We start from the raw sequence: 24,676 nt of genomic DNA, 5'->3' as shown, positions 1-24,676 counted from the left end.
CCTCTGACCTGTGATCTTGGGTGACTTTACCAAAATCTACCACTTTTTCTAGAACTCTCCAGTCATTTTTCTACACCACTCTTTCTTCCCCTACAATACTTCTGCCTGAAGAAGTAGTCACTGGCTCCAAAAGCTTGCCTAATTATAACCTTATTTTAAGTGTGTGTTCTGCCACCACTTGATGAGTAGGTTTTCTATTTATACAGTTACAGTATATTGTCAAAAATTGATTGTTTCATTGTTGCCTTAGCAAAGATTAGCAGTACAATGATTGTAAAACATATATAAATGAAAATTATTTTGCCATAACTAATTTCACAGCATTTCGCAATGACATAATACAAGACAAGCAAAAATGATAAATAATCAGACACAAAAAGAAAAATTAAATAGTAAACAAAAATAATCTAATATCCATTACAATTTATATTAAAAATTTTACGAGTGGTCATGCAGCATATGTACGGCCCCAAAAAATTTGTTTATAAGAGTAATGTTTCACAAAATTTGCAGCCTTTTCATGAAGATAAGAAAACGGTCAAAATTTTTAGTATTTCATTAAGTACTACAATTACAGTACTGACTGCAACTATGATCTAGCTACCGAGCGAGGTGGCGCAGTGGCTAGCACACTGGACTCGCATTCGGGAGGACGACGGTTCAATCCCGCGTCCGGCCATCGTGATTTAGGTTTTCCGTGATTTCCCTAAATCGCTCCAGGCAAATGTCAGGATGGTTCCTTTGAAAGGGCACGGCCGACTTCCTTCCCTAATCCGATGAGACCGATGACCTCGCTGTCTGGTCTTCCCCAAACAACCCAACCCAACCCCAACTATGATCAAACTTCCATTAATTTTTTTTCAAACAGACACAAATTCCCATAAATAAAGTACAGTGGTTCCCCAAATATGTCCAAAATCAGGTAGAAACATTTCCATTTAACAAGACAATACAAGAACCTCGAAATAATCTAGTGTCTTCACTTTTTTCAAAATATTTCCATGCCAGGAATTGTTAAATTCAAATTTCATTCGTTGTTGTTGTTGTATTCAGTCCTGAGACTGGTTTGATGCAGCTCTCCATGCTACTCTATCCTGTGCAAGCTCCTTCATCTCCCAGTACCTACTGCAACCTACATCCTTCTGAATCTGCTTAGTGTACTCATCTCTTGGTCTCCCTCTACGATTTTTACCCTCCACACTGCCCTCCAACGCTAAATTTGTGATCCCTTGATGCCTCAAAACATGTCCTACCAACCGATCCCTTCTTCTAGTCAAGTTGTGCCACAAACTTCTCTTCTCCCCAATCTTATTCAATACCTCCTCATTAGTTACGTGATCTATCCACCTTATCTTCAGTATTCTTCTGTAGCACCACATTTCGAAAGCTTCTATTCTCTTCTTGTCCAAACTAGTTATCGTCCATGTTTCACTTCCATACATGGCTACACTCCAAACAAATACTTTCAGAAACGACTTCCTGATACATAAATCTATATTTGATGTTAACAAATTTCTCTTCTTCAGAAACGCTTTCCTTGCCATTGCCAGTCTACATTTTATATCCTCTCTACTTCGACCATCATCAGTTATTTTGCTCCCCAAATAGCAAAACTCCTTTACTACTTTAAGTGTCTCATTTCCTAATCTAATTCCTTCAGCATCACCCGATTTAATTTGACTACATTCCATTATCCTCGTTTTGCTTTTGTTAATGTTCATCTTATATCCTCCTTTCAAGACACTGTCCATTCCGTTCAACTGCTCTTCCAAGTCCTTTGCCGTCTCTGACAGAATTACAATGTCATCGGCGAACCTCAAAGTTTTTACTTCGTCTCCATGAATTTTAATACCTACTCCAAATTTTTCTTTTGTTTCCTTTACTGCTTGCTCAATATACAGATTGAATAACATCGGGGAGAGGCTACAACCCTGTCTCACTCCTTTCCCAACCACTGCTTCCCTTTCATGCCCCTCGACTCTTATTACTGCCATCTGGTTTCTGTACAAATTATAAATAGCCTTTCGCTCCCTGTATTTTACCCCTGCCACCTTTAGAATTTGAAAAAGAGTATTCCAGTCAACATTGTCAAAAGCTTTCTCTAAGTCTACAAATGCTAGAAACGTAGGTTTGCCTTTTCTTAATCTTTCTTCTAAGATAAGTCGTAAGGTCAGTATTGCCTCACGTGTTCCAACATTTCGACGGAATCCAAACTGATCTTCCCCGAGGTCTGCATCTACCAGTTTTTCCATTCGTCTGTAAAGAATTCGCGTTAGTATTTTGCAGCCGTGGCTTATTAAACTGATAGTTCGGTAATTTTCACATCTGTCAGCACCTGCCTTCTTTGGAATTGGAATTATTATATTCTTCTTGAAGTCTGAGGGTATTTCGCCTGTCTCATACATCTTGCTCACCAGCTGGTAGAGTTTTGTCATGACTGGCTCTCCCAAGGCCGTCAGTAGTTCTAATGGAATGTTGTCTACTCCGGGGGCCTTGTTTCGACTCAGGTCTTTCAGTGCTCTGTCAAACTCTTCACGCAGTATCGTATCTCCCATTTCGTCTTCATCTACATCCTCTTCCATTTCCATAATATTGTCCTCAAGTACATCGCCCTTGTATAAACCTTCTATATACTCCTTCCACCTTTCTGCCTTCCCTTCTTTGCTTAGAACTGGGCTGCCATCTGAGCTCTTGATATTCATACTCGTGGTTCTCTTCTCTCCAAAGGTCTCTTTAATTTTCCTGTAGGCAGTATCTATCTTACCCCTAGTGAGATAAGCTTCTACATCCTTACATTTGTCCTCTAGCCATCCCTGTTTAGCCATTTTGCACTTCCTGTCGATCTCATTTTTGAGACGTTTGTATTCCTTTTTGCCTGCTTCATTTACTGCATTTTTATATTTTCTCCTTTCATCAATTAAATTCAATATTTCTTCTGTTACCCAAGGATTTCTAGCAGCCCTCGTCTTTGTACCTACTTTATCCTCTGCTGCCTTCACTACTACATCCCTCAGAGCTACCCATTCTTCTTCTACTGTATTTCTTTCCCCTATTCCTGTCAATTGTTCCCTTATGCTCTCTCTGAAACTGTGTACAACCTCTGGTTCTTTCAGTTTATCCAGGTCCCATCTCCTTAATTTCCCACATTTTTGCAGTTTCTTCAGTTTTAATCTACAGGTCATAACCAATAGATTGTGGTCAGAGTCCACATCTGCCCCTGGAAATGTCTTACAACTTAAAACCTGGTTCCTAAATCTCTGTCTTACCATTATATAATCTATCTGATACCTTTTAGTATCTCCAGGGTTCTTCCACGTATACAACCTTCTTTCATGATTCTTAAACCAAGTGTTAGCTATGATTAAGTTGTGCTCTGTGCAAAATTCTACTAGGCGGCTTCCTCTTTCATTTCTTAGCCCCAATCCATATTCACCTACTATGTTTCCTTCTCTCCCTTTTCCTACACTCGAATTCCAGTCACCCATGACTATTAAATTTTCGTCTCCCTTCACTATCTGAATAATTTCTTTTATTTCATCGTACATTTCATTCGTAGGTAGTCAAATGGTTTTCATATATACCCAAGATTGATCAAAAATGCATTATACTGACCGGTTTTCAGGCATACCCAAGGTTTATCAAAAAGGCATTATACTGACCCAAACAGCCCTAAAATCTGATCCATGTATTTTTCTATGAAACTAAAACAGGAAAGAAAGAAGCACATCTAATGCAAAATCTTCAAGTAATATTTCCAATCAAAAACATTGGGTTGCACATTCCATTTCAAATAAACATATTACATTTTAGAAACAGTGAGTCTATTTACCCACAAAACTTTATTAAAATCTAAACAGAATGCAGATACATAACACAAGCAGAATTGTTTCATACAAAAATATTTTTCATCAAAAGCAATAAAATATATGTTTCTCTTTCAAAACAAGAAAATTCCTCATCACTCAATTATAAACATAAATGACTTATTACAGAAGCATAACTCACTAAAAATGTTATATCATTTCAAAAGGTTTATCAAATAGACACAAATATGAAAATTTCACTCAGAAATAGAGGAAAAAAATTCACTCTTAGATTAAGCAGTAATTAAACGTCTCATTATCATCCTCTGGGATTATACTCAAGTTTTCATAAAACCATATCAACATATTACATTTCCTAACATTAATCATCCTACACATTTTCTAGCACTAATCACTCCACAACACATTAAGTCATTAACACTAAGAATAATTAAAGGCAAGAATATTTAGTAACCATTGTTCAACATAAATCCTAGCATAATGTTAGCTGAAATATTAAATAGTCATTAACTGTTTTGTGTAACCTATTCATCAGTGCATAAGTAACCTATTTATCAGTGACAGTGTGTGGTATTGTTGCAGTGTTGTTCAACTCTCAGTAATTTTATGCTTAATTATGTCCCTTTTTTCTTACATATTTTTTGCTTCAGGATACCTAATACACTGCCCAAAAAGAAAAAAAAATAGTACACCCTTTCAGAGGGTTCCATTTCACTCAAGATTTGCAACAGTGCGTTTGAAGTACATGAAATGATTACATTTACTGATCAATAGCACAAGCTATTCTGAGGTAACAGGTGTCAACCTATGCTTCAAACACCCATATTAGTATGTGATGCAGCCACCTGCTCGGTGTGTTCACATAGTTGTGTAACTTTTGTTGGTAAATGAGTCGCACAAGTCACTTCTCATCCCTTCATAGCCCATACGTATTTGACTGAAGACAAGTCTGGAGACCTTGCTGGCCAGGGAAGTTTCTTGCACGCCTTGCAGAGCAGGTTGAGTTTCACAGCCCATGTGTGGGCAAGCGTTATCCTGTTGGAACAACACATCACATTCCTGTTTCAAAAACGACAAAAGAATGGCTCTAACGACATTCCGCACATACTGAGCACTGGTTAGCATCCCCTCCAGATACAACAAAGGTGTTTGAGAGTTTTGGCTTATCACACACCAGACCATAAGGCTTATGGTGGGGCTGTTATGTCTTGCACAGACACACTCTACAAGACAGCACTCTCCAGGTCTATGCGGTAAGCACAAAAGACCATCACTTGGATACAGGTAGAATCTTCTTTCATCACTGCTGACTGTAGTGCACCATTCCATCTCCAAAGTGATCCTCTGGAGTCACCAGCCAAGACATGCACTTTGATGATGGGGCATAAGTGGAAGTTGGGCTAGAGGTGTGTGTGCCGTTAGTCCCACTGCTGATAACCAGTTCACAACAGCTTGTGTTGACATGTTTGAAGTCACAAGCCCTCTTATCTGTGCTGTGGCAGCTGCCCGATCTGCCACTGCTGCCCTAACAGCATGACAATCCTGGTGGGCATCTGTGCTGTATGGATGTCCAGAACCTCATATGTGGGTACGAGAATGTTCACGTAACCACTGATACCAGTGTCATTGCACAACTGATGCAGCACATCCAACTTTTGTGGCAGTTTCTGAAAGGAGCATCCTGCCACTCCAAAGGCCACAATGTGATCCCTTTCAAACTCGCTCAGTTGGTTGCAAGAAGCACAGGTGCATCTCTGTGGCACAGTAACCTGCTTGCTTCATATGTTTGCACCACACTGAGCCTTCTGCCTTTCAGCATTCCCTATTAAAGGACAGATACAGATGGCACTCGGGTAGCATGACATAGAAACCATTATTGCACATCTACTGTCCCCCAGGTGGCATACACCATCATTGGATCAAAATTGGCGTCATATTTCCAGATGTACTAATCTCTCCCCCACTACCTTTGGTCCTCAATGTCCCACTGCCTCATAATGTTCCCAAAAACGCTCACAGGCTCTAAATGAACTCAGGGGTTTGTACTCCTACACCAACTCCCTGGCAGTCAGTGTGTCCCATTGTACTTTGAACAGGGGAGCATCAAGGCCTGGCCATAGCACCAGGTAACATGTTCACCAGTGACATCACAAGGTGTTGCAGATGGTGTGCAAACTCCCTTACTAGCAGTAGTTTCAGGTGTCCTTTTATGTAGCCCACTCTACAGAGGACACTTCTACCAGCTTTCCCTCCTCGCGGAATGTTGACTTATTATCAGAGCTGCTAGTCTACCAATCACAATATTAGCAATATTGATATCAAATTTGTTTTGAGAGTAGAGGACATGTATTTTCATCAGAATAATTATATCAAACAAGGGAGAATGTAACAATATGAGAGAAGGAAAGTTGCTACTCACCATATAGCAGAGATGCTGAGCTGTGATAGGCACAAAAAAAAAGATTCACACAATCATAGCTTTCGGCCATTAAGGCCTTTGTCAGCAGTGGACACACATACACGTGCGCACACACACACTCACACAAGCCCAACGTGCACATACATCTGCAGCCGCAGAGAGCTGAAACTACACTGTGAGCAGCAGCACCAGTGCATGATGGGAGTGGCAACTGGGTGGGGGTAAGGAGGTGGGCTGGGATGGGGAGGGGGAGAGATAGTATGGTGGGAGTGGCGGACAGTGATGTGTTGCACTTTAGATGGAGGGTAGGAGAGAAGATGCGGGGGGGGGGGGGGGGGCGGGGGGGGGGGGGTTGCTGAAAGGAGAGAAATAAAAATAAAAGAAATTAAAAGACTGGATGTGGCAGTGAAATGACGGCTGTGTAGTGTTGGAATGGGAACAGGGTGGGGGCTGGATGGGTGAGGACAGTGACTAACGAAGGTTGAGGCCAGGAGGGTTACAGGAACATAGGATGTATTGCAGGGAAAGTTCCCATCTGCACAATTCAGAAAAGCTGGTGGTGGGAAGGATCCATGTGGCACAGGCTGTGAAGCAGTCATTAAGATGAGGGGTATCATGTTTGGCAGTGTGTTCAGCTACAGGATGGTCCACTTGTTTTTTGGCCACAGTTTGTCTGTGGACGTTCATGTGGACAGACGGCTTGTTGGTTGTCATGCCTACATAGAATGCAGCACAGTGGTTGCAGCTTAGCTTGTAGATCATATGACTGATTTCACAGGTAGCCCTGCCTTTAATGTGATAGGTAATGTTAGTGACTAGACTGGAGTAGGTGGTGGTAGGAGGATGTATGGGACAGGTCTTGCATCTAGTTCTATTACAGGAGTATGAGCCATGAGGTAAGGGATTGGGAGCATAGGTCGTGTAAGGATGGACGTGTGTATTGTGTAGTTTCGGTGGACTGCGGAGTACCACAGTAGGAGGGGTGAGAAGGGTAGTGGGTAGGACATTTCTCATTTCAGGGCATGACAAGAGGTAATCAAAACCCTGGCGGGGAATGTAATTCAGTTGCTCCAGTCCCGGATAGTACTGAGTTACGAGGGGAATGCTCCTCTGTGGCTGGACTGTGGGACTTTGGGAGGTGGTGGGACACTGGAAAGATAAGGCACGGGAGATTTGTTTTTGTACAAGGATGGGAGGATAATTACGGTCAGTGAAGGCTTCAATGAGACCCTCGGTATATTTAGAGAGGGACCACTGGTCACTGCAGATGCGATGACCATGGGTGGCTAGGCTGTACAGAAGAGACTTCTTGTCATGAAACAGGTGGCAACTGCAAAAGTGGAGTTATTGCTGGTGGTTAGTAGGTTTGATATGGACGGAGGTATTGATGTAGCAATCTCTGATGCGGAGGTCAACATCTAGGAAGGTGGCTTGTTGGGTTGAGTAGGAACGGGTGAAGCAAATGGGGGAGAATTTGTTAAGGTTCTGGAGGAATGTGAATAAGGTGTCCTCACCTTCAATCCAGATACCAAAGATGTCATCAATGAATCTGAACCAGGTGAGGGGTTTAGGATTCTGGGTTTTTAGGAAGGATTCCTCTAGATGGCCCATGAATAGGTTAGCATAGGATGGTGCCATGCGGGTGCCCATAGCCGTACTGTAGATTTGTTTGCAGGTAATGCCTTCAAAGGAGAAGTAATTATGGGTGAGGATATAGTTGGTCATGGAGACTAGGAAGGAGGTTATTGGTGTGGAATCTATAGGGCATCTGGAAAGGTAGTGTTCGATAGCAGTAAGGCCATGAGCATTAGGAATGTTAGTGTACAGGGAGGTGGCATCAATAGTGACGAGCAGGCACCGTGTGGTAAAGGGAGAGGAACTGTGGAGAGTCGGTTGAGGAAATTGTTGGTATCTTTTATATAGGAGGATAGGTTCCGGGTAATAGGTTGAAGGTGTTGGTCTACGAGAGTAGAGATTCTCTCAGTGGGAGCACAGTAACCGGCCCAATGGGGCATCCTGGGTGGTTGGGTTTATGGACTTTAGGAAGCATGTAGAAGGTGGGAGTGCGGGAAGTGGTAGGGGTAAGTAGAGAGATGGAGTCTTGGGAGAGGTTCTGGGATGGGCCTAAGGATTTGAGTAGTGACTGGAGATCCTACTGGATTGCTGGAATGGGATCACTGGGACATGGTTTGTAGGTGGAAGTATCTGACAGCTGACGGAGTCCTTCTGCCATGTAATCCTTGCAGTTCAAAACTACGGTGGTGGGGCCTTTGTCTGCAGGTAGGATTATAAGATCAGGATCAGTTTTTAGATGGTGGACTGCGGTTCTTTCTGCCGAATTCAAAGGAACTACAGAAACAAATACAAGTTATTAAAATATTTAACACGTACTTACTATACTTCTTCATTATACTGTACAAATTTCCTTCTATATGCAGCATTCAATTGTTCAGCTAAGTTGTTAAAACATTGAATACAAATGTATTATGCTTATCTTCTTCATTACACACCACACTGTTACTTCAATATGCACTACACAACTGTACAGCTACACTGACAGATCCAAAAAGCCCAGTCTTAAACAACTTTTTACGAGGGTTGGAACTTTAATAATGGCAACTATTTATTTACGGCTGGTAGAGAATAGATATGTGTTTCAAATTTTTACTGACCTTCAAAGTAGTCACCAGCATTGTGTATAACCCATTGCCAGCGATGTGGAAGTCGTAAGATATTCTCAGCAATGCCAGTTGTGTTGACAGTTCGAGCAGCGCGCTCTATTGCCCGACAAAGTTGTAGCAGTTCTGAATCGAATGCCATGAAGTGCTTGCTTCATTCAGTTTAGAAACCGAGTTGAACTCACAAGAGCTTAAGTCAGGGGAGTGCATTAGGTGGTATAGCACTTAGCAGCTCCATCAATCAAACAAATGAGAATTGTCATCTGAGAATCACTTGTTCCAAGCACAACACTGGAGGAATCACTGCAACACTGGGAGGGAGGGGGTTGGAATGGGATGCTAGTTAGTTAGTTAGTTTGTTTGTTGACTGTGCGTTCCATTGATTAATTGCACGGTACGGGAGCCGTTATGATGTGGAATGTGTCAAGTGTACAAGAAATGAACATATGAAACAAGATTTTTTAATATATATAATACAGAGTTAAGGATTAATATTTCTATTATTCACCCCATTCCCTTAAATGGCACAAAATGCATATACTATATTTATGGATTTATTTATTCCTATTCAAGAATTCATCTATGCTATAGAAGGAGTTATCAAGCATATATGATTTCAATTTAATTTTGAAGCTATTACTGCTGCCTGTCAGACATTTTATTTCATCTGGTAATATGTCGAAAATTTTTATAGCGGCATATTTTACCCTTTTCTGTGCCAAAGATAGGTTGAGTAAAGGATAGTGTAACTCTTTCTTTTTTCTGGTATTATAATCATGAATGTCACTGTTGTTTTTAAACTGGCCCATGTTGTTGAGAACAAATTTCATTAGTGAGCAAATGTATTGTGAGGCTGTTGTAAGAATTCCCAATCTTTTAAAAAGATGCATACAAGATGTGCGGATATGAACCTCACACATTATTCTAACCACTTTCTTTTGAGCAGTGAATACTTTTTGTCTAAATGTTGAGTTACCCCAAAATATTATTCCGTATGACATCAGAGAGTGAAAGTATGCAAAGCATGTTAGCTTACTAATTTCTTTATCCTCAAAATTGGCAATTATTCTGATTTAAAAGTTGCTGAACCTAGTCATTTTAGAAGATCCAAAATATGAATTTTCCAATTAAGATTCTCATCTATGGGTACACCCAAAAACTTAGTATGCTCTACCCTGTCTACTGACTTCTGTTGATATGTTGTATTTATTGAAGGAACTGTACTTTTTGCAGTACTGTGTGCCCGACCGGTCGGGCACTCAGTTTTAATCTGCCAGTAAGTTTCATATCAACACACACTCCACTGCAGAGTGAAAATCTCATTCTGGAAACATCCCCCAGGCTGTGGCCAAGCCATGTCTCCGCAGTATCCTTTCTTTCGGGAGTGCTAGTTCTGCAAGGTTCGCAGGAGAGCTTCTGTAAAGTTTGGAAGGTAGGAGACGAGATACTGGCAGAAGTAAAGCTGTGAGGACCGGGCTCGAGTTGTGCTTCGGTAGCTCAGATGGTAGAGCACTTTCCCGCGAAAGGCAAAGGTCCCGAGTTCGAGTCTCGGTCGGGCACACAGTTTTAATCTGCCAAGAAGTTTCATCAGCTGTAATTGTTTCACAATGTTTTAATATCTTATTACAGATGTTATCTACTCCAACAGAACATTTATTTTTCAAAGATTTAATAATTTTATTTATTTTACAAGAGGTTGTTAGGTGAAACTTAATCTGACTAATTTTTTTCAAAACAGACTCTTCCATGTACTGCCTGGCTTTTTCTTTTGAACTGTTCTCACCAATTTTTTCCTCCTACACTTAAGAAATGATTGTTAAATGCATTAGCTACTTGTGTACTGTTGGTTAGGATGTTTTCGCTCTCTTTAATAGTAATACTACCTACTCCAGTGGTTACTTTTCCTGTCTCCCTTCTAACAACATTCCATATTGATTTGATTTTATTGCAGGAGTTGTTAATTTCTTCTTGAACATACATATTTCTTGATTTCCTTACAACTTTTATCAGTATGATACAATAATTTTTTTAGTGTAAAACTACTTCTGGATCTTTACTAGTTCTTGCTGTTTCATAAAGTTTTCTTTTTTTCTGAAGTCACTTTAATACCTGTAGTAATCCAAGGTTTCTTTGAAAAGTGTGTGATGTTACATTTAGTAATTTTCTTTTGGAAAAAATGTTCAAAAAGCATTATAAATTTATCAAGAAATATGTTGCATTTATCGTTAGCATTTGGCTCATTATATACATCTCCCCAATTAACATTTCTTAAGCTTTCTTTGAAGTTCTCTATAGATACTGGGCTGAGAGACCTTACACTTCTAGTTAATGGTTTCCAAACTGTACACCCTGTTAGGTTTTGTAAGTTAATCAGTTGTGCATCTTGGTCTGACAATCCATTTACCACAGGGTAAGCATGGAGGCACTAATGAGTGCTCTGCCCATAAGGCCAGTTCAGCATTCGAAATAAACGTTACTAAGATATGAGAAAAAATTGATGTCACCAGTGGTAATGAATCTACTGTTTGCTCCACAGAGAGAAAGAAGTTGGATAAGACTCAGTGGAAAAGGGAAGCAAAGGAGGTGTGCAGTTTGATAATTTCTGAGGCTAAAGATTATTTTAGTTTCTCATGTCATATTGTAGCTTTGTTGTTGTTTCTTCCGGAAAAGTTCCCATTGTAATTGCAAGTTTCCTGCAGATCTACATCTACATCGATACTATGCAAATCACATTCAGGGGCCTGGCAGAGTGTTCTTTGAACCATCTTCACAGTAATTCTCTATTATTCCACTCTCAAACAGCATGGTGATATCTTAACTCTTTAACTGCTCTGGACGTGTTAACACACACGCCTTTGTACCTGTCCCTGTGTGCTCTGAACGTTTTTATGCATGCCACCAGTCCTTCTACCTGGTACTGTGAACTTGTCTAAGTGTAGAAATTGCTTTTCTTAATGTGCAGGACAAGGAAATGTTCATTAGAAAATGCAAAGAAAGTCTTTTGCATATTCCTTTTGAAACAAAAAGTTAGTTACATCACTGTTGTTTTCCTGAAACACATTACTTTGTCTGGTGTTTTTCACACTCTTTTCATTAGTACATTTCAGTGTCAGACTGAACACAATCCCACCATTACATCTTCCATAGTTAGACATAATATTGCTTTTACATTCTATATTCACTTTTTCTTTTAAGCCTACTGGAAAACCTATACTGTGTACTTTTTGAACTAGAGCAAGTATAACTTTGTTTTCATAAACTGCCATGAGAGTTCTCCTTAGTGCAATTAAAAGATCAACATTTTGAAATTTTACATAAGTCGACATAATTTCCTATGACAACACAGTGTCCTTTAGAATTGTTAACAAAAATCATTCTGATATTTTCCCCACCAATTGATCTGCATTTGAGTACAAAATTTGTGTAATTTTCCCCACACAAAATCATTTTTACATAATTTAAATGTTGTACAAGATTCTGTACATTATGTCAAATACTCATTTGCTGCTGGTGACTCGTATACTTCCTTCCAACTTTCTTCAACTACAAAATTTTCTTTCAAAACAAGAAAACAGCTAACTTGGTCATCAGCATTGACTACTTCAGTCACAATGTTATCAGCTTCCACGTTATTAAATGATTTATTTATGTATGCCTCTTTACTAGCTGCATCAGACAAATCACATAACTAGTGACTTAGTTTCAGCTACTAAAACAGGCTACTGCCTTAGCAAAAGATCCTGCTGAGAACCCAAGAAAATCACAGGCTTCTATCAAATCACAAAGGCATCTATCAGACCAGTTGTCAACCAGTCTGGTGTGACAGTGCTAGACAGCAAATGGAAAATTGAAGTTTTAAATTTTGTATTCAAGAAATCTTCCCTTCGAGAGAATTATGCAGATGTACCATCATTTGACTGTCACTCAAACTCCTGTTCAGAGGACAAGTCATAGACATCCCTGGCATAGAGAGGCAACTGAAGAACTCAAAACAAATAAGTCACCAAGTTCAGATGGAACAACAGTTCAGTTTCACAGACATTGGCTCCTTACTTATCCTGCATTCATCACAAATCTCTCACCCAGCATGAACTCCTAAGTGACTGGAAAAAAGGGTAAAATTACGGACCCACAACATTACAGATCAATATCGTTAACATGAGTTTGCTGCAGAATTCTTGAACATATTATAAATTCGAGTATCATGAATGTCCTTAAGACAGAAAAGCATCTGTTCACAAATCATCATGGATTTAAAAATCACTGCGTGTGTGAAACTCAGCTTGTCCTTTTCTCACATAATGTCCTGTGAACCATGGATGAAGGGCAACAGACACAGCCATATTTCTAGATTTCCAGGAAGTATTTAAATGTGGAAAAATATAAGTTAATGCAGATGAGCAGGAAAAACAATGCTGTAATGATAAAATATTGTATTATTGGTGTGGTTCTTGACACAGTCATGCCAATTAAATATCTAGGTGTAATGTTGCAGTCTGATATGAAATGCAATGAGCATATAAGGACGGTAGTAGGGAAGACGAATGATCGATTTCAGTTCATTGGGTGAATTTTTGGAAAGTGTTTCTTACCTGTGAAAGAGACTGCATTTAGGACACTTGTGTGACTGATTCTTGAGTATGGCTAGAGTGTTTGGGATTCCTATTAGGTTGGATTAAAGGAAGAAATTGAAGCAATTCGGCTGCATGCTGCTAAATTTGTTACCAGTAGGTTTGATCAGCATGCGAGTATTAAGGAGATGCTTCGCGAACTCAAATTGAATCCTGGGAGGTAAGGCAATGTTCTTTTCATGAAATGCTATTGAGAAAATTTAGAGAACCAGCGGGACAACTCTACTGCTGTCAATATACATTTCATATCCAATTTGTGGCCTGGCAAAAAGTTTTAATCTGCTGGAAAGTTTCAGATCAGTCCACACTCCACTGCAGAATGAAAGTTTCTTCTAGGAACAATCCCACAGGCTGTGGCTAAGCTATGTCTGCACAATATCCTAGTCTTACAAGGCACGCAGGAAAAGTTTAGAAGATAGGAGATGAGGTACTGGCAGAAGTGTAGCTGTGAGGAAAAGTAATGAGGGCATATGTGGATACTTCTGTGAGTGGGGCACTTTCCCACAAAATCCACAGGTCTCAGGTTCGAGTCCTATTCCAGCACACAGCTTTAACCTGCCAGGAAATACCAAGTTTGTATTAGTATTCATTAATTATTTCTGGTCACCCACAGAAAACATTAGAATAATCGCATATTGGCTCTTGTAGATAAATCTTTCTGTGAAGCAGTCATAGTATGTACTTTTGCAGCTAATACTCCTAGGGGTGCTAAGATTTTTGTCATTGTTGCCCAGAAAGTAATGCACCACATTACACACACTGTTTTTCCACATAATCTCCATCCTGTTTTATGGCGAAACAAAGGCTTGTATGGCCTGTTGGTACCAATCCTTGTCTTCGTGGTAGAGCCAGTGCTTCACTGTGTGAATCTCCTCCTCAGCACCATCAAATTGTCTTCTTGAGTCATAATGTGTCTGTCCTCATGAATGACAACATCAGCTCACTGCAACATGTCAGGTGTCAGGCGAGACAGCTGTGGACAGTCTCCAAATCTTGTTTCCACTCAGGTCTTTCAGTGCTCTGTCAAACTCTTCATGCAGTATCGTATCTCCCATTTCATCTTCATCTACATTCTCCTCTATTTCCAGAATATTGTCCTCAAGTACGTCGCCCTTGTATAGACCCTCTATATACTCCTTCCACCTTTCTGCTTTCCCTTCTTTGCTTAGAACTGGGTTTCCATCTGAGCTCTTGATATTCATACAAGCTCTTGATATTCATACAAGTGGTTCTCTTTTCCCCAAAGGTCTCTTTAATTTTCCTTTAGGCAGTATCTATCTTACCCCAAGTGAGATAAGCCTCTACATCCTTACATTTGTCCTCTAACCATCCCTGCTTAGCCATTTTGCACTTCCTGTTGATCTCATTTTTGAGACGTTTGTATTCCTTTTTGCCTGCTTCATTTACTGCATTGTTATATTTTCTCCTTTCATCAATTAAATTCAATATTTCTTCTGTTACCCAAGGATTTCTACTAGCCCACATCTTCTTACCTATTTGATCCTCTGCTGCCTTCACTACTTCATTCCTCAGAGCTACCCATTCTTCTTCTACTGTATTACTTTCCCCCATTTGTGACAATTGTTCCCTTATGCTCTCCCTGAAACTCTGTACAACCTCTGGTTTAATCAGTTTGTCCAGTTCCCATCTCCTTAAATTCCCACCTTTTTGCAGTTTCTTCAGTTTTAATCTACAGTTCATAACCAATAGATTGTGGTCGGAGTCCACATCTGCCTCTGGAAATGCCTTACAATTTAAAATCTGGTTCCTAAATCTCTCTCTTACCGTTATATAATCTACCTGAAACCTTCTAGTATCTCCAGGGTTCTTCCATGTGTACAACATTGTTTTATGATTCTTGAACCAAGTGTTAGCTATGATTAAGTTATGCTCTGTGCAAAATTCTACCAGACGGGTTCCTCTTTCATTTTTTCCCCCAATACAAATTCACCTATGAAGTTTCCTTCTCTCCCTTTTCCTACTCTCGAATTCCTGTCACCCATCACTATTAAATTTTCGTCTCCCTTCACTACCTGAATAATTTCTTTTATCTCATCATTCATTTCATCAATTTCTTCATCATCTGCAGAGCTAGTTGGCATATAAACTTGTACTACTGTAGTAGGTGTTGGCTTCGTGTCTATCTTAGCCACTATAATGCGATCATTATGCTATTTGTAGTAGCTTACCCGCACTCCTATTTTTTTTGTTCATTATGAAACCTACTCCGGCATTACCCCTATTTGATTTTGTATTTATAACCCTGTATTCACTTGAGCAGAAGTCTCGTTCCTCCTGCCACCGAACTTCACTAATTTCCACTATATCTAACTTTAACCCATCCATTTCCCTTTTTAAATTTTCTAACCTACCTGCCCAATTAAGGGATCTGACATTCCATGCTCTGATCCGTAGAACGCCAGTTTTCTTTCTCCTGATAACGACATCCTCTTGAGTAGTCCCCGCCTGGAGATCCGAATGGGGGACTATTTTACCTCCGGAATATTTTACCCAAGAGGACGCCATCATCATTTAACCATACAGAAAAACTGCATGTCCTCGGGAAAAATTACGACTGTAGTTTCCCCTGGCTTTAAGCCGTTCGCAGTACCAGCACAGCAAGGCCGTTTTGGTTAGTGTTACAAGGCCAGCTCAGTCAATTATCCAGACTGTTGCCCCTGCAACTACTGAAAAGGCTGCTGCCCCTCTTCAGGAACCACACGTTTGTCTGGCCTCTCAACAGATACCCCTCCATTGTGGTTGCACCTACGGTATGGCCATCTGTATCGCTGAGGCACGCAAGCCCCCCCACCAATGGCAAGGTCCATGGTTCATGGGGGGAGGATCTCAATTGAAACATACAAAATCATAATTTTATAATTATCTACACACATGAAAGAGATGTCAATTAAATAATGTTTGCAATTGCATATGTGTTCACTTATAACAATATTTTCTTATTCATCACTGCATCTACCATTTCCTGAAATGTGTTGCCTAGCCATATGCATTCATTCAACAAGAAGAAATACTACCCAGTAATTCATACAGTAGAACTACATTTTACTTGGTGCTGTCGTTGTAGTAAATAAAACTGGACAGCTGGCATATTTTTTCCTGTGCTGGTTGTCATTTTTAATTGTCATGATCTTCCTTTTTTATAAATTTTTACATACTCTTGTCATTTATTGTTAAAGTAATTAAGGTAAAAAATAAATATTATCGATGAGTTTTCAGATAAATAAATTATAGTCGTTATTATTTCAAATTGATGTTATATCCAAAGATTCAAAGTTCAGTCCTGTCACAGTTGCCATATCTCACATAATTTTTGCTGTTGCTTCTCCTAACAGAAGCAAACTTGTGGCTATCGACTATCATTAGTGTTCAGTGGGGGTATATCTTGTGTGGGTAACAGCTCACACGTCTTAGTAGCATAAATATACCAACAGGAAATGTCATGGTTTTCTGGAAGTCATGTGAGTTGAATGTTACCCGTGAAATATTTGTGACAAGAAAGAACATGAATGTTATCAGTCATCTTTTCACTGAAGAAATAATATGAATCTTATTGCTTGTCATTCCATTTGCAGCATTTAAAGCTGTCCTCTTAGGTTCCTGCCTAACCACACACACACAAACCACCACATATTCAGAAATAAACAGCAAAATATTTATTTCGTCTGTTGTTCTCTGATTAGACAGAAATGTTAAATAAGATTTACTGTTTCAGAACATACTTGTATTACATTCATAAGAAAGTCCCACAATGTGTTAATATCATTAACATGGAAAAAAAGAAGAAAATATTAGTATGCAGCGGGATGCAAACCTCCATTCTTCAACTTCAAAACTATGACATTATCAATTATTACACTAGTGCTTAGGAGGTGATTTTCGTCTCATGTCTCAGTTATCTTAGTATCTCTTGAAAGCTTATATCATTGGTGCTTTATTAACTGACATTTAATGATATGGGTGAATGTTTGTGATACATTGTCAGTGCACCATTGCCTGGAAAGTGGTATACTGCAAGTTGTTATACAAAACAGTAAAATATGGCAAAATGAATATGACACTAGCCATGTCAATGTTACATGTGACATCAAATTGACATTATGTTTGCAGAAAGGCTTGTGAGATGAGTGTCCCCCCACCCCTTCCCCCAGCTTCTGTCTCTGCCTCTTTTCATTTGTTTTGTGACAGCTGAAAGTGAGATGGTAGCAGAGATAAAAATGCTCAAGTAAGCACCTGATGAATTAGGATATGCGAGGAGAAAAAAATCAGATGAAAATGTTACATAAAACCACAAAACTAAATGGAAAGAGTTATGTCATATACATGGGAGGTGTAATACACTGAAGTGCCAAAGAAACTGGTATAGACATGCATATTCAAATATGGAAATATGTAAACTGGCAGAATATGGCAGTGTGGTTGGCAACATCTGTATATATGCGGCGTTAATAAAGAAATGAGCTGGAGATATAATCACAGAAACCAGTACCTGTATGTTTGAGGTATTGGCCCTGGCTGTCTCATAAAATTCCTGGGGCTGCGATGTTAACCAGTTCCGCACATACAGCTGCAGGTCATCATCCGAGGTGAATCATTTGCCCCTCAGAGCCTTTTTAAGGGGACCAAAAATAGCATAATCACAGGGAGAGAGGTCCAGACTATATGGAGGGTGGCTGAGAATCTCCCATTTGAATTTCTGCATGAGTGCTGTGACTGTGCTGGTCATATGGGGCAGAATGACCCTCTAGATGAGATTGGCTGGTCATTTTGATTTGATCACTTGGTGAAAGGTGGTCAAGGTTTTCAAGTAACACTGGGAATTCACTATTGTCCCATGCTGCAGGAAATGAATCAGAAAGGGGCCATCTTGCTCAAAGAAGAACATCAGCATAACCTACCCTGCACTCGTTTGGATGGCTTTGGCTTTTTTTTGGGTGGTTGTGACTCTGTATACTTTCACTGGAGACTTTGTCGTTTTGATTATTCTTTGAAGTGATGACACCATGACCCATCTCCAGCCACCATCATGCCGGAATGCATTCCCTTCCCGAGCATTGCGCTGCAGATGGGCAAGGCAGTGGGCCCTTGGACATGCTTCCTGGTGTGGTCTGTGGGGCACCCATTGGTTAAACACCTTGTGCATCTGCAGTCATTACTTCATGATGGTGTGAACACTTCTGACACTCAATCTGACCGCAGCGGCTATGACTTTCACTGTCAGTCGGTGGTCCTGGGTAATGAGTGCATCCAGCAGCTGGACAATGTCTTTGTTAATGCATTGTGGTGCTCCAGACCATGCATCATTGGTTAATGACACCCATCCTTCACTGAAGTGCTTGTGCCATGCCTTGATCCTTGCAAGGAACATGTAGTATTCACCGTACACTTGTGATATTCATCAATGAATGTCTGTTACTCCTACTCCTTCCGCTGTCAGAAAATGAAAAACACCTCTTTGCTCATATTTTGATGCCTCCATGTCACTGTTTGCAATGCGACTGGCACCGTTGGATGATTGATGCGTGCTGCTGCTAGCTCTGTATAGTCATGTGACATGCACGCGTGCCGTCCAGAGATGAGCTGAGAAATTCCACGTTCTTGTCGGAACCACACCTTGTTACACAAGCCATGATATTACACTCTTGTCACCAGTTTGCGCATTCCAGACTCCAGCTCGTTTCTTTCTGAATCCCCTTTATAAGACAACAAGTGTCTGATGCAGTTGTTATATTGGTTACTGCTGCTATAATGGCAGATTATCAAGATTTAAGTGAGTTTCAGTGGGGTGTTATAGTTGGTGCATGAGCGATAGGAAACGGCATCTCCGAGGTAGCAATGAGGGGGGATTTTCCCGTATGACCATTTCTCGAGTATACCGTGAATATCAGGAATCCGGTAAAACATCAGATCTCCTACTGCTGTGGCTCAAAAAAGATCCTACAAGAATAGGACCAATAGCAGCTGAAGAGAATTGTTCAGTGTGACAGAAGTGCAACCCTTCTGCAAATTGCTGCAGATTTCAATGCTGGGCCATCAACAAATGTCAAAGTGCGAACCATTCAATGAAACATAATTGATATGGGTTTTTGGAGTCAAAGGCCGACTTGTGTACCCTTGATAGGTGCATGCCATAAAACTTTATGCCTTGCGTGGGCCTGCCAACACTGAAATTGGACTGTTGATGACTGGAAACATGTTGCATGTTTGGACGAGTCTTGTTTAAAATTATATCGAGCGGATGGATGTGTAAGTGTATGGAGACAACCTCATGAATCCATGAACACTGCACATCAGCAGAGGATTGTTCAAGCTGGTGGAGGCTCTGAAATGGTGTGGGGCGTGTGCAGTTTGAGTGATATGGGTCTCCTGATATGCCTAGATACTACTCTGACTGGTGACAGATACGTAAGCATCCTGTCTGACCCCTGCATCCATTCATATCTATTGTGCATACCGATGGACTTAGGCGATTCCATCAGGACAATGCAACACTCCACACACTCAGAATGCTACAGAGTGGCTCCAGGAACATTCTTCTGAGTTTAAACACTTCTGCTGGCCACCAAACTCCCCAGACATGAACATATTGAGCATGCTTTGCAACATGGTGTTCAGAAAAGATCTTCACCCCCTCGTTCTCTTATGGATTTATGGACAGCCCTGTAGGATTCATGGTGTCAATTCCCTGCAGCATGACTTCAAGCATTATTCGAGTCCGTGCCAAGCCGTGTTGTGGCACTTCTGTGTGCTCAGGCCCTTCACAATATTATTTATTTGGCTCTTCAGTGTATATTACAATTTGTTCTGCGCTGCTGTCCAACCACAGTTGATACAGTATTGTCTTTTTCTTTTGTAAAACATGAAACATTGATGAAAGTCATTTCTATATCTACATCTATACTCTGCAAGTCACCTTGCGATGTGTGGCAAAGGGTATTTTGTGTACCACCATCACTTACTCTCTCTGCTGTTCCAATCACGAATAGTTTGCAGGAGGAATAAGTTCCAGTAAGCCTCCATGTGGGCTTGAGTCTCTCTAATTTTATTTTCATGGTCATTTTGCAAGATAGACATAGGAGGAAGGAATATATTTGTGACTCTTCTAGGAAAGTACACTCTCAGAACTTTAACAATAAACCACATCATGATGCAGAACACATCTCTTGCAGTGTCTGCCATTGGAGTTGGTTATCATTTCTGTGATGCTTTTGTGATTAGTAAATGAACCTGTAACAAAATTCATCACTCTTTTTTGTATTTTCTCTATCAGACCTATCTGATGCGGATCTCATACTGACAAACAATATTCAAGCATTGGTCACACAAGTGTTTTGTAAGTTACATTCTTTGCTGATGGACTACATTTTCTGAGGATTCTTCCATGAATCTCAGCCTGGTATGTGCCTTACTTTTGATTAGTTTTATGTGGTTTTTCCATTTCAAATCGCTCCATTTGTGTATACATAAGCATTTTACAGAATTACCTGTTTCCAGTGATTGTTGTGTAATCATACAGTAAATGGACATTCTAATCATGTATTCGAAATATTTTACATTTATTTACATTGAGGATCAATTATTGCTCCCTACACCAAGCATCGATCATCTGCAGGGCTTCCTGCATTTCGTTCCAGTTTGTTAACATGACAACTTCTCCGTATACAACAGCTTCATCCATGAAAAGTCCCATGGAACTTCTGACATTATCTGCTAGGTCATTTATTTATGTTGTGTAAATAGTGGTCCTGTGACACTCCCCTGGGTCATGCCTGAAGTCACTTTTATGTCTGAAGACTTCTCTCCATTCAGAATGGCATGCTGTGTTCTGTTTCCTAGAAACGTTTCACATTTTCTTCATCAGGTTGGAATGCAGAACCATATCAAATGCCTTCTGGAAGTCAAGGAACATTGCATCCTTCAGGATCTCATGGATGAACAGAGTGAGCTGGGTTTCACAACATTGTTGTTTTTTTGACCTCCAAAAATGTTGTAATATGCAAACACCCAACTGATATCAGTGATACAGGCCTATAGTTTTGTGTGTCTGTTCAATGACCCTTCTCGAAAATGGCACTGACCTGTAATTTTTTTTCCCCGATCATCAGCAATAGTTCACTCTTCTACATCTACATCTACATCTACATCCGTACTCCGCAAGCCACCTGACGGTGTGTGGCGGAGGGTACCCTGAGTACCTCTATCGGTTCTCCCTTCTATTCCAGTCTCGTATTGTACGTGGAAAGAAGGACTGTCGGTATGCTTCTGTGTGGGCTCTAATCTCTCTGATTTTATCCTCATGGTCTCTTCGCGAGATATACGTAGGAGGGAGCAATATACTGCTTGACTCTTCGGTGAAGGTATGTTCTAAAGACGTACGGAACACTGCTGCTAGAAGAAGGCTATTTCTTTCATATACTCTACATAGAATTGTGCTGGTATTCTGTCAGATCCTGTGACCTTCCCTCAATTGAGCGATTTCAGTTGCTTCTCTACCCCATGGTCACTTATGTCAGTATCAACTATTTTGTTGTTTGTTCTATGATTTAAAATTGACAGTATAGTGTGATCTTCCTCTCTGAAACACTATTGCAAAAAGACACATAATATTTCAGCCTTTTCTGTGTCATCCTTCATTTCACTTCCATTATTGTCACAAAGTGTCTCGACAGGCGACTTTCATCCATTTACTGATTTAACTTAAGACCAAACCTTCTTAGGATTTTCTGTTAGTTAATTACATGTTCCATAGATCATTTGAATGATTCTTTGATTGAAATGAGGTGGAATGAGTCAATTGACTTGGATATGTATGCATGATTAGTTTTAACATTAATGAGCACATTATTACTTTTAATCCTACCTCATGCAACTACACTTAATTTTCTTTTCTTTTCTTTTATACTGACTGCCAGTTCTTAAGTAGAAATTTATGGAATAGAAGGAGTTGTCTTGGAGGAATGATTTAAATTATATTTAACACTTGCTTCACTACCTGTCAGACATTTTATATTACTGGCCAAATGATCAAAAATTTTTGTTGCTGCATATTGAACTCTTTTTCTGGGCCACTAAATGCTTTAATAATGGGCAATAAAGGTTGTTTTCCCCTCTAGTGCTATAGATGTGTACATCACTGTTCTTCTCAAATTGTGATGAATTACTTATGATGGATTTAATTAGCAAATATGTGTATTGTAATGGCGCAGTTAAAATGCCCAGCTCCTTGAAGAGGTACCTACATGACGTCCATGGTTTGAACACTGCCAATTATTTTTACTGCTTGCTTTTGTGCAGTCAGTACTTTCTTTCTAAGTGATGAATTACACCATAAAATTATTCTGTATGACATTATTGAGTGGAAATATTCAAAATATGTCAGGAGGCTGATATGATTTTTTCCAAGATTAGCAATTATACAAAGAGAATAAAAAATAGCTGATCTTAATTGTTTGAGAAGCACAGTAATATGCTTCTTCTAGTTCAAGATTTTATTAATATTCACGTGACTGTTGTTATGACTATTGTACAGAATTGAATGTAGTGTTTTTGGGTTGTTTTTTTTTTTCAAAATTTAAGGAGAGTCCATTTTCAGAGAACCACTTACTGATTCTTTGAAAATATTATTTACTAACTCTTCTGTTACTTTCTCTCTAATAGGATTTATTGTAACACTAGAATCATCTGCAAAAAGCACCAAGCCAGTAGACAGAATTTTTACTTTAAAATTTGTTGAATGCTTTACACATGGCTCTCCTTATGCTAATTTTGGCTTTGTTTAGATTGTGTTTGTCTGTGAGGCTTTGCCTATGTTTAAATTTGCAGTAAAGCTGTCTTTGCTTTTGCAGTAGTTTTCGAACATAGCTGTCAAACAATGGCGGACCTTTTCCATCTCTCACAACTTTGCTTAACATATACCTGTCTAAAACATATTGTACAGTGCTCTTGAACTTTGTCCATCATTACTCAATGTTGTTAGTGCTGGAGATGAAATTTTATGCTGACCGGTCATATAATATGAAATCTGTTTCTTGTCGCTCTTGCTAAGCAGAAGGAATTGTTCATCATACATTACTTTATTGTGTCATCTCCTTGGTAATAATTAACCTCTGCCGTAAGTACATCATTTGATAAATATTAAATTCAATTGTTGTCTGTAGCATACCATTTCACCTGTTTCTAGCTGTGCTTGGTGTAATTAGCATTTATGTTATTATTGTGATTAATGGTACATATGCTACTGATACAAATTAGGAAAAAATGGTAGTTTTCTTATCTTCAGTAATTCTGGAGGAAACATTGTATCTTCTGTAAGATGATGAGACAGAATTGTCACCAGTACTTACCTTTAGGAAGCAAAGTATCAGTACTGCTGATAGGCATATATCAAAGTATGTGACACTGTCGTAGCTTTCAGAACTGATTGTTTCATCCCTGGGAAAAGATTGATAGGATGAAGAAGGTTAAGAGGAATGGCCAGTCATTCAGACCATATTAAGAGGACCCTCCTCTTTTGAGAACAAGAAAATACAAATATGGAAGGGGACAGGTACAGAGAGGAGGAGATGGAGAAGATCAAATGTCAAAGATAGTGCCTTTGTAAGCATTTTTGCCAATGTCAGTCCAGAGATGACAAGGGCAGAATGAGAAGTAAAACTGGATTAAGATGCATGAGAATGAAGAGTATAATCAAGAAGTAGGGAGAAAGAGAAACATGGGTGAGAAGGCTAGGAGAACAAACGAACATGAAAAAGAAAATGAAGGAAATAGTGAGCCATAAAAAAATAAAAATATAATGAAAAATGTTTTCTAGAAAACAAATGAAGATATGTTATGAAATTTGTATTTACAAGTGGAGCTTGTTAATTACAACACATTTATGAGAGAAGTAATGACTTAGGCTTTTTATGAAAGGTAAGGCAATAATACTGACATACAGAATTATATAACCTTTGTTTAGTATATGAAGAAATTAAGTTAAAACATTCAAAAATAACTTGCAAAAGGGTAAGGGAATAAATTCTGCAGACTCTGCATAAGTGGTCAAATTATATGAACTTGGGTATCAGTTGCTGTACGACCCAGTAGACTCACCATGTTTCACTATTA

General features: G+C 39.5%; 1 protein-coding gene across 1 annotated transcript in view; it reads left to right on the top strand.

The window, feature by feature from the left end:
* Positions 1 to 24,676, top strand: part of LOC126355832 (general transcription factor 3C polypeptide 4-like) — a 205,604-nt gene that overhangs the window by 108,976 nt on the left and 71,952 nt on the right. The window lies entirely within an intron of this gene.

The sequence above is a fragment of the Schistocerca gregaria genome, chromosome 3, assembly GCF_023897955.1.
Source record: "Schistocerca gregaria isolate iqSchGreg1 chromosome 3, iqSchGreg1.2, whole genome shotgun sequence".
NCBI lineage: Eukaryota > Metazoa > Arthropoda > Insecta > Orthoptera > Acrididae > Schistocerca > Schistocerca gregaria.
Note: the sequence above shows the minus strand (reverse complement) of the source record. Positions and strands in the feature narration are given on the sequence as shown.